The sequence below is a fragment of the Malus sylvestris genome, chromosome 11, assembly GCF_916048215.2.
Source record: "Malus sylvestris chromosome 11, drMalSylv7.2, whole genome shotgun sequence".
Lineage (NCBI taxonomy): Eukaryota > Viridiplantae > Streptophyta > Magnoliopsida > Rosales > Rosaceae > Malus > Malus sylvestris.
In genome coordinates this window covers 5,870,303-5,882,421 of record NC_062270.1, presented here as the reverse complement: position 1 = coordinate 5,882,421, position 12,119 = coordinate 5,870,303, and the positions used below count along the sequence as shown (strand labels likewise).

The 12,119-nt window shown below is 35.4% G+C and overlaps 2 protein-coding genes and 1 long non-coding RNA gene across 4 annotated transcripts in view; 2 read left to right on the top strand and 1 right to left on the bottom strand.

Annotated features, from left to right (window-relative positions):
- LOC126589403 (putative disease resistance protein RGA4) overlaps positions 1–12,119 on the top strand; it is a 59,715-nt gene that overhangs the window by 21,230 nt on the left and 26,366 nt on the right. The window lies entirely within an intron of this gene.
- The window catches only part of LOC126589418 (uncharacterized), a 53,013-nt gene that overhangs the window by 18,117 nt on the left and 22,777 nt on the right, over positions 1–12,119 (bottom strand). The gene's annotated exons all lie outside the window — the stretch shown is intronic.
- Positions 1–12,119, top strand: part of LOC126589407 (putative disease resistance RPP13-like protein 1) — a 54,857-nt gene that overhangs the window by 21,899 nt on the left and 20,839 nt on the right. The gene's annotated exons all lie outside the window — the stretch shown is intronic.

Sequence of the window (12,119 nt, the reverse complement as noted above, 5' to 3'; positions counted from 1 at the left end):
TTTTTAGTCTCCGATTTTCAGGGTGAGGTTTATCCACTTCCTTTCTCTATGACGTCAGCTTTCTATCCTTTTCTGTTTTACCACTAGTCAACATCAATGAACTGCCTCATTTCAACCGTCCACGTGTCAATTACTAGGATACTGGACCCTTCTACCTTTGCTGATGTGCCTTTGACTGGTGAGTTGTGGTTTTGGAGCACCAATTATTTAGGAATAATGCTATTCATATCGTATTTTTGTAAAAAATATTTTTGCTCATCACCATTTAATATAATATATGCTTACAATTCTATTTATCATTGTTAGATAAATTTGATGTGGATAACCACATCATTTGAATTAATCAGATTTTTAAATTTAGTTCATTATTTAATAAACTAATAATTAAAAAAAAAACTAGTTAATTAAATGATGATTGTGGTATACGAAAAATCTTTCTCCTTCCTTTCCTTAGGTTTTACAAAATTTTCAAATGATATGACTGTTCGCACTAGATGTCATCTAAGATGTTATAAAAATATGATATAAAAACATGATATGAATATCATTACTTATTATTTATTTATTTGGTTTTATAATTGGCTCTGTGGGGACCCACTCAGAAGGAGAGAGCATGTAGAATATCCAATGGCGTATCCGTTTTCACATGCCTTCAATGTCATGCCATGTAGATCATGATTCATGAATATGAACTATAGGGTGCAGGGGCGGAGCCACCAAGGAATTAGGGTAGTCCCTGGTCCATCCTAACTTCATATGAGGTGTGAACCTCATGGAAGAAGATGAAGCAAACGACGTCGTTAAGCTGTTTTGATTTTAAATCTTTTCGGTTGTTTAATGAAACGATAAGTTTGGCATGAGAGTTTTAAAAGAGATGTGCAATTTTAAATGGAAAAAGCAACACCACTTATGGTTTGATTCTCTCACCTAACAGTAATATACACCGTATAATGTTCTAAAGCAACCCACCTTCTTTATTTGCAGACCTCTCCCCCTTGTCCTTCTTTTTCTACTTCTTTGTATTTTCTTTAGCCTTCCACAACCTACCTCTTATTTGGTTGTCTGGGTTTTTAAATTTTTTTCTTCTTAGTATTGAATTTAAGAGATTTTTTTTTTTCAGTTTTGTGAGGATTACACAAATTGCATATGTCAACATGTTATATATATATATATATATATATATATATATATATATATATATATATATATATACATATTTGTGAAAGGCCCCTCCTCATTTAGAATTCTGGCTCCGCCACTAGTGTGGCTTTGGTTAGAAGTTAAAATGACTGAAAGCATTTTTGGTGAAGATGTTTTTAAAATTAATATTTAATGAAAATTCAAGTGGATTTTGGAAAATCATTTTAAATGCTTTTTTTTGCAAGGAGCACATATCAGATGCTGCTTTCAAAAAGCACTTGTAGTGTTTTTGGAATTCAAAATCAATTTATCCAAAAATGACTTTAAGTTATTTTAAAAATATTTTTAAACAAGTCCCAAGTTTTATGTGCTTCTTCTAAAACATTTATACTAAAAACGTTTTCAAACATTTTAAAGGCACTTTTAAGCCACTCTTATAGTAACAAGATATTATTTCTTTTCGGGACCACGACTTTGACATTAACATAAACCAATAATTAATTTTGGTACTAATAATTGACTAAACAGAAAGTTACTGCTAAACGTAATTAAGCTAAACAGAAAAGATGTTTTACAGTCAAGTGTACTATATGAGAAGAAGAGAGTGACAAGAAAGAAACAGAGTTAATTTTGGATAGACTCATCGGTGGCAAATTTGTATGGATATGGAATTAGCTAGTTCCATGATTTGCAAAGATATCATGAGCAATTGTTTCCAAAAAAAAGAAAGATATCATGGGCAATTAGTGTGGTTCCTGCCAATTCATCATGCATGGGGACCTAGGGTTTCTTTATTCCTTTCAATCGACACATACACACAATGGATGGGACTGGAACTAATCCCCACTTCAACAAGTCTGGCAAACAGCCATTTTTACACCTATTACTAACCAATAATTCAGAGATAATTAACGAGATATGAGCAAACTATTTATTGGGAAACCTATAGATAATTAGACTAATCAACAAAGAATTCAGCAAAAACCATCACGTGGTGTCCCAATGTTTGTTACGTATTTCAGATTTGTATTTCACACACGATCAATGGGAGGCTAAATCACACAGTCAATAGAAGGCTGAAATGCCTATTTGAATCTTCTTTGCCCTTAAAATGTAGAATATAATGACTTCGCTACCAACTAGGATTTTGAAAAGCAACGAGATAAATCTATGAAAATTAAGATATAATATGATGGCCTAAATTTTAATTGGCGTGAGATTGATAAATCATATATTCAACAATCTCGTCATCTCTATGTAAGGGTAACATATGATATAATTTGTTTTCTTGGTGATACTTGCCCACCGACGGAAAAAATTACAAGATATAATGCAACTTAATCTATGTTGTTTTAATAAGGTTTTCGTCTATTCACCACTAAACTTGTAAGCCATCAAACTTGAAAGAAAAAAAATTAAGAACATGGTAGGCGGAATGTAAGTGATTCATTAATCACGTTTTTCACTCAAATTTTATTTTTCCAATTTACTCGAATGCATTTAAATAAAGTATAATAAATAGCATCAAAAGAAAAAATAATTATTTCAAATCCTGTGCTTTCTTCCTTTACGTACAAATTTAAAAAAAAAATACACAAAACAAAACGATAACGGTACATAATGCGTTCACATGTCATGTTATGCTTGCACGCATATGCATGGGTATATAACAAAATGCGTAGCACCACAATCAATTAATACTCTAGCAAAATGACCAAGAATATTCAACGTACCCATGATCAAATCAGGATTATTCTGAGCATCATGTAGTGTCATGTGGTGAATACGTCCCTGAGCCTGTTGTCGGCCTCCACAACCTCTGCTAGTCTGACCACTACGACCTTGCACATTACGCCCCTGAACTGGCTGATTAGACTGCCTCGATGATCCTGCATTACTAGAAGCAACCTCCACGTGTTGGGATTGTCCTCCAGGGTACCATTGTGATCCAACAGCTGAATATGGCAAATATGGCATATAACCTCCAGAATACTGAGGGTAACCACTCTGCTGATACGGGTCATGTGGGTACGGATATTGCCCTGCAGAATAAGGAGTTACACTGCCCTGATAATGATAAGCACCTCCATGACCCGTCTGGGCATAACCACTAGGTTCTGAAACTTGCTGGGTCGGCCCAAGTGGTGGTAAGGAAGGCTGCTGGGGCCTCTGCTGATTATGAGGACAAAGCATAGCCCTATGCCCCAATTGACCACAGATAAAACATCCTCTACTACCCTGCTTGCACTCCCTAAAATGTCGACTATTACACCTACGACAAAACGAACTTCTAGAACCACCAAAATCTCTCTACCTCTGAAAACGAGGACCTCTAAAAAATCTACCACCTCTCATCTGACCAGTGGAACTCATACCTCCGCTAGAAGAACTAGAACTAGCGCCACTTCTCTTAAAACTTTGGGTCTTACGAGGTCTTTGAGATGATTGACCCTCACCTTTATCATCTTTCTTCTGATTTCCATTATTTTCCTCCTCCTCACTCTCATTAGGCATATTCTCTAAATCTTCAATCCGCAGCAGAATCTCATAAAACTCTTGGTAAGTAGCACAAGAAGTCGTGGTCGCCGTAGAACGCAATTTCTTCCGAGTACCCAATCTGAAACGATGAAGCATCTCAACTGAATTAGCAGCAACCTCCGGATCATAGCGGGACAAATAAGTAAACCTCATGTAGTACTCATTAGCTGTCATCTTTCCCTGCTTTAGGTGCGTGAATTCTTGCTTCTTGCGATCTATATACTCTGGAGGAATAAATCTCTTCTGAAATAACTGCGTAAAAACTTCCTAATTAACAGCTTCCTCTGGTGATAACTGATAAGACTCATGTCTCCACCAAGATGCAGGTTCCAGACCTAAAAACCAGGTAGTCATCTCGACCCACCTATCAGGAGGAAAACTCTCCTGACTCTGCATCGCACATAAAGTCTTTTCAATATGATTGAGCCACCTGCTCTGCTCCTTCATGTCCTTCATTACCCATGGAATGATTCAACTTCAAATTATACACAGTCTCCAGAGGTGTCTTTTGGGGAGGACAAAGCAAATACTGAATAACATTAGCTATAGCTTCCCCTAACTAAACAATATTAGGGAAACTAGGCTCAGCTGAAGGACGTGGCTCTCTACAAGGCGGCATAGTTCTGACAGAAGACACCTAAAATAATTAGAATATTCACAAGATATGCGGGACTGCGAAATATAGGCTCTGATACCAAACTGACACACCCCGACCTAATATCGAGGCATGCTGGCCGTCACATGAGGGTGACATAGTCATGTGCACAGTGTGGAAGCAATAATGATATAAAAAATGCGAATAAATAAAACCAACTGACTAAAACACTAGATGAGATAAGGTGAAAGTGCGATATTAAAAGTGACTACACATAACCAGAGCGTAGATAGCCTAAGTGCAATCCAGTAGGACGAATACTAATTATACAATACCAAAGATGGTCCTACATTAGTGATAATCTGTCATAACTGTTTTGGATTCCTCGTGAGCCACCAACGAGCACTCCTACCTAAAACCTGGAGGGGCACAAAACAGAAAGTGTGAGTGGGCAAAAAAAAGCTTTTCAAAATCATTTCATTTATTAAAAGTAGTAACCCCTCACCGTAAAACATGTATAATTCCCAGAAAATAGCATATACGATTATATTCCAAAATCATATTCAAAATAGCAAATCCACCGAATATACCATGTCAAATCTCAGAAAGAAATAAGTAACTCAGGTGCAATAAATCAATATGAACTAGTATGCTAGCCGGAATCACCTAAAGTGACATGTACGGCTGGGTCCACAACTCATCAATCAAATTCTGCACACGAGTCGGAACCACCAAATGTGGTCTGTACGACATGCTAGGTGTAAACAAATACGCTTAAGTGCTACCGTCACGTGAAGGCTGTGCGAAGTATCGCAAGTCGCCTACGAGTCGGAACCACCTAAAGTGGTCTGTACGATAGGCTGACACCTGCCTTGGATCCAAGGTGAGCGTGTGGTGCGGGAGGTGAACGATCACGTGAAGGCTAGGCCCTGTCCTCAGGCGGAGCACTAACACCGGGGTGCAGGATAAATAGCTCGAAATACATCTCAGCACTAATATACTCATTACCATCACTACCATCAATATACTCACCTGAAGCTTACCTGAGCATCCACAGCGTCGAGCAACAATATATATATAACCATATTAATGCACGATTAAACATAGAGAGCATTTGACATGGCATTTCAAAGTATCAAACCATTTAATTGAGTTTTCTGGGAAAAATACCAAGTATGTATGTATATATATATATATATACTGAAACCAAAAGCCCACTCACTGATATGTGCAAGGGTCGTAACCCCCGAGCCTTGCTTGAATGTGCTTGTCCTTAGGATATGTCTCACCTATATGTGAAACAACTATTTAAATGTTATTTTTAAGCACATAAACAAAACTAGGTAATAACTTCTCATACATTGCTCAATTGGGGTAATTGAATATACCACCGTGGCCTACTCAACCTCAGGAACAACCCCATATTTTTAGAAGAATTTTCCGACCACTCACGCGCCGGCCAAGGCACGGCCAGACGCGCAGGCACGTGCCTGACACACTAACGGATTCCCTAACGTCGTTAGGGAATATTCCGTTAAATAATAGAATATACCGTTAAATATACCTAACGCCGTTAGCATATTCCGTCAACTTTGACCGAATATTCCCTTCCTTCAACCTTAGCTCGCCGGAGTCCGGCGCCGATGACCTCTGCAACTGCTAGTTTCTGGAAAAACTTATAATCATCATATCTTCTTCAATTCTTAACCAAAATTCACGAATTTTATACCAAAATGAAGCTTAGGACGAAAGGAACACATCTTTACCACTTATAGGTCCTAAATTCACCAGAATCTCGCTGGAAAAAGTCATGATAATCCGCCCACCTGCAATGCACTAAACCCGAGTGTTTCTACGTTAAAATTACTCCAAAAGCAACCTAAAGTACTAGAAAAGCAAGAATAAAACCTTTCTAAGTCTCAAAACTAACTGAAACCTTCGCGATCACGTCGAGTGAACAATGCACCTCACCGGAGCTTGCGAGTTTCTAGGGTTTTCGAGGTCCAACCTCCAAACTAATGGTATGGCCTGGTTCTGGTTCCTAAGCTTGCAAGAAGCATGAATACGACTTCCACAACTTCGATCCGTGAGTGATGAAGTTGGTTGAGAGGTTGTCCGTACAGTTGTACGGAAATGGAAGAAAAATCCGAGAGAGAGAGAGAGAGAGGTCAACGGGTTTATGTGGGTGTGTGTGGTCCAGGTTTGGGCAACCTAAAAAACAAATAAAATTTTAAGTTCTAATTGGGTCCAAAACCTATGCTCAAACACACCACCACAACTTAACATTCAAGGGCAATATAGGTCATTCCACGCTATCAAGGGTAAAAATAATAAGAACATTTGAGACGGGCTGTCACACACTAAGTTGGTTATTGGTTGTTGATTATTAATATGATTCAAAGATTATTGATATGAAATTATGAAATTAATTTTTAGGGTGAAAATTAAAATTGGAATTCTTGATTATTGATTAACTAATTGAATTATTACATAATGTGTACAATTATTTATATGATTAGTTGAATTGAATTTTTATTTATTGAATAATTTGTATGCCTATTGGTATTGATTAATTGAATTGTTGGTTGGATTAGTTATTATGCATATTAGTATAGTACTCTAGGATTAAGAGTCTAAGATTTTTTTTTTCCTTTCTATTTTACAGTTACGTAATGGAACGAAATGGGAGATCAATGGTTGAGTGATAGCATGCTTGTTTACATTGAGAGAGATGTATTTGCTTTTATTGATAATGAGCCTTTCATGATATAAAACCTCGTCGACAAAAATTGTAATTTGTTTGTATTAATACATTATGTAAGACATTACTATATAAAAGAATTTGGTTGTTGCTATTCTTTTGAACCTTGCACTTTTTTAACTTCGTCCCTCTCCCCGTCAATTCCTGGCTTCGCCATTGCTTAGAAGCTCATCCAAGGTCCATCCTTCATTGATGTGTGGCTCATTCTCAACACGCCCTCTCATGTGTAGCAAATATTCAAGCCTATCACATAAACAAAACAAATAAGATGACGTGGTGAGTGGTCGTTGAACACTTCACGCGTGAGATAACCTGCTTTGATACTAATTGATTATAAGCATATGCAAGATACTATTCGAGTGAGATTAATTCTCAACAAAGGCACATAATTGATAAGTGATTACCTGTTGCATAAGTGAACATCCGTTTCTTTGAAACTTCAATTTTCTCTTTCTTTCCCAACAAAATAAAATAAAATAAACTTCTAAGAGGGTTTATTTGATCCGAATAAACGGCTACATGCATTCCGTAAAGTTCAAAAAATATGTACAACGACATGAATCAAGCCCTCATTGCTTTAGGTGGGGTGGGGGCCTTCTGTACCTGTTAGCACCTCATGTCTAGGTTACTACTTGAACCAAGCCATTCACTAACAAGTGATTGTATTAATTAATTGGTTCGAATTTTTGTTTGAACATAAATTAATCAAACATTGGTCCCCCTTTATATCAGTTTAAGCTCTTACAAATAATGTTTACAGGTTGGAGACTGAGTAACCTTTAATTTTCCAAGTTCTTAATTAACAACGTTGTTACAATATTAAAGTAAAAAACTTCTTCTAATAAAGGAGAGATTAAGTGTTCTGAGGTTAATTTTATTAAAGGAAATGATAAATACACAGATTCATGCTTAGATGTCAAAATTAAAGTAAAAAACTTCTTCCAATGGAGATATCAAAAAATAAATGTCAAATGTTAATTTGATGGCTGACGTAGCAATGTCAGATTTTCTTTTTTTCCAACCTTTTTTTTTTGTTATAAATGATATTTGTAGGACCCATTTTAAAAATAAATCATTTAAAATAAATTTTTAAGATCTATAATTGATGCATTAATGAGACCCACACAATAAAATAATTAAAAATTATTTGACATCGCATTTTCTCATATGTCAATCCATGTAAGATTGACATATCAGTTGGAACTTGATTGTATCTTCAAATTTGATTACATGACATTCCACTTAGGATTTGACATCTCTTTTGAAGATGATTTAATCATGTTCTTGTTTTGTTTGATTTATTCATTCTAATAGTCATCAATAAATATGGATGGTTGAGAATTATTCATTCTTAACAAAGATGGACTTCCTTGCCCTATGTAAGTGTTTTTTGGTGTGGGTGTGTGTTGGGATGACGTCTCACATTTGTGGTAGTGTCTTTGTTCAGTTGTTCTCCCTCACATAGCCCTTTGTCTGTTTTGCTGTGTTTGCCCTTTTGTGGGCTTTCTGTGTTCAGTTGGCTTTTGCCCTCGGTTTTTATTAAAGCTTCGTGTACTTGTCCAAAAAAAACAAAAAAAACAAAAAAAACAAATCTATGTAAATCAGTTCCTTTTTTGTTTAAAAAAAAAAGTTTACCGGGAGGGGCCCATCCCAGGATCTGGGCATATCATAGGCCTATTTAGAGCAATTCCACCCCTAAGGACTTTGCGCCAGCACCCAGCGCATTTATCCACTCAAGTGAACAGTAATAGACCCCAATGAACAGTAACAGACCAAAGCATCTCCATCCCTAAAAAAATGCGCTGGCACCCAGCGCATTTATTTGGTGTGTTTTTTTTTTTTTTTAAGTTTATTTCGGATATGATTTTTAACCAATTTTGGATAAAATTTCAAATAAACTTAAAAAAAACACACTGAAATAAAATTACATACTCATCAAATAAACTTAAAAAAAAAACACTAAAATAAAATTACATAAACTCATCAGATAAACTATAGAAAGAAAAAAATAATTTTTTTTTAAATTTTCTGTATTTTTTAATAATTTTTCTGTATTTTTTAATAAATTTTAATTAAGTTAATTAATCTGGACCGTTGATCTTTGATCGGACGGTCCAGTTTAAAAGTAAAATTTAAATTTTTTTACCATTGGAAATCCAACGATCTAGAAAAACTAGCCGTTGGAAATCCAACGGCTATCATAACGCCACGTCACTTAGCCCAAGTGGGCTGACACATTTTCAGGAAAGCCTGAAACCCACTCGCGCCTTGCGCGCTTGTGTTGCACGCGCTTGAGAAACAGGCCAGCTTCTTGGTCAGTCCAAAACGTGCTGGGCTGTTGCCTGGCATGGGCTGGGTGCCAGGCAACTCCACGGGCTGGAGCAAATGGACTGAGGGCCAGCTTGTTTTTTGGATTGAGGGCTGGGACAATTTTTTTCCCGGTGGACTTGCTCTTAAGGACTTACAAAAGGGTTCTTAGAGCATCTCCAATGGGTATGTCAATTTTTTTTTTTATCAAATTCTTAATTGATGGTTGATTTAGTATTTTGAAGCATGATGTCAAATTTCTTTATATTCAAACCGGTACTTAATTATTATTTTACTGTCATATTAGGCCCACTTTAAAATAAAATAAACAATAAAATCATTTTTAAAGCTTTATCTTGTAATATATTATGGGCCCCATGAATTAAAAAAATAATAAAGTAGAAATTAAGGCAGCGTCAAAATTGACGGCTAAGGCCTGGCTGTCATTCCAGGTCAGCTAAAAGATTGTTTAGTTGGAGCAATATTTGCTGTTAAAAGTGATTAGTTGACATTTCAGCTAAGATTTCGCATCTTCTTTAGAGATGGTTTTAGCCCTTTTTTTTTAACAGATTGCCTAGTAAGAGAAATTGCTAACAATGGAACTTGAACCGAGATAGTGATCTAATAAAGAGAACGATCTTTACCAACTCAACCAAACTTGTTGGTGTAAATCAGTTCCCTTTTACTAATTGAACAAAACCCTAGATAGAATTTCATGTTCCACAAGTATTGAAGTAAAATGAAAATTAACTTCTATTTTAATTTTAAAAGAATCCTAATCATCAAATATAATATTTTTAACTTTACAGTAGAAGAAAAGAAAGGCTTTTAAGCTGTTTTTTTAGTACATCGACATTTTTACACTAAAGGAAGAGAGAATTTGACTAAGCTACACAATGGGCAGCTTAATTTTGTATCGAATTTGTCATCCATGAGATTCAAACCTAAGACATCTCACTTCCAAGTGAAGACGAATATCACCAGACCGTAGTACTAAGTGACAAGATAAAAAATGTTAAGTACATAGCTTTTCGCAAGAGATGATGTGTGGCTTTTGGATTAATGGATAAGCCATGCTTCTCTACTCCGGCTCATTTCAAGTCCGACTGGTATTGGTGCGCCTTACTCAGCTTTCACCATCTGGTTTGCTTGCCTTTAGAGAGTACTAAAGAGTTAACCTCTTCTGCATATATAAACGGCTTCGGTTTTTAATTTCTTCGAATCTCGTCACTCACTAACTTTTTGAAACACATGTACCTCCTTCATGCTTGTATGTATATACGTTTTGGTTGAAAATGACTAATATATGCCGATTTCAGTGCACCTGAAATACTGTCACATGGTACTATTATCACGACATCAATAGTAAAACTGTTATACTAAGCATATAGTCCGTGTGTCCTTCTGTTAGATATAGTTAATTTATGTCTCCACAAGAACTGTCAATAAATAAATCATTCAAATCATAAATTGTTTAATCGTCCAAATAAGTTAAATAAATAGACGATTTATCATAAATATGATACTTGGAACTAGCACTATGACATTTGAATGCATAGCAATCTCGGATTTGAATGAATTTTTGTAAGTAATACTCAAATGAAGATAAAATAATAAATAAATAAATGAACCGTTCCAATTATAAATTTAGACGATAAAGATATGTAATTATTGCAAGAGGCGTTGTGCATTCTCCCTGTGTGGATGCAATTATTATCTTTTATTCATTAGTATACTTTAAAAGTTAAACATATGAACCATGTCATCCTCTCATGATCATATTATAACATGTAAAATAATAACAAGTAAACTAAATACACCCTAAAATTTCTCCCTATAATATGGTCATATATATATATATATATATATATATATATATATATATATATATATATTATCCATACCTTTCGTGCATTCATCAACCAATAATTCACAAAAGGGTTGGGATAAGGTTTGATAAATGGTGGTTGCACATGGGGATAATGCATAATGCTCTTTGACGAATCAAAGAATATATGTTTGCACCATATGGTTTGTTGCATGTACAATTTAAAACGTGTAAACAATATGTTGCATGAACTTTGTTGATATTATATTGGTAATGTTGTTGTTTTCTTTCAGTATTGTTGTTGTTATGACGATTATTGGTGTTAAAAATACTTAACATCATCGTCAATCGTCATTAACATAATCTTTATATATCTAAGCTCTGTAATAATATATGTACCACATCAAAGCCTCACGATCACCATGACTACATCGATAACGCACCAAATCTAGGTCGCTGGATTTTTCTTTAAGTTGGTTATCTTAGGAATTTGCTGTTTTACCCTTTTATCTGTGTTTTCTTCTACATAATTATGTTGTCATATTTTGCAATCACACCCCAATTAAATTGCACTAGCTGGAGGATCTTTAGAATGGCTGATGTAAAAGACTGATCAGTTATGATGGCAAAACAAACAAACATATAGTTTCCAAAAAAAAAAACAAAAAACAAAAAACAAAAAAACAAACATATTTTCCGAAATTGTATTGCATGCAACTGAAGGAATATATTGACAGAACACCATATGGGTCTTAATATATAGTCCTAGTTCATACTACACGGCTGGACAATTGTACTGCATGCAAGCATGCTGTTGACACAGCATATATATATATATATATATATATGGCTTTTAATATCCAGTTCACCTGAATCTTATGGACGAGATGTAAAAATCGTTCTTTGTGGTACCATTTGCTACGTGGGACGGAACGGAACGGAGTGGGATG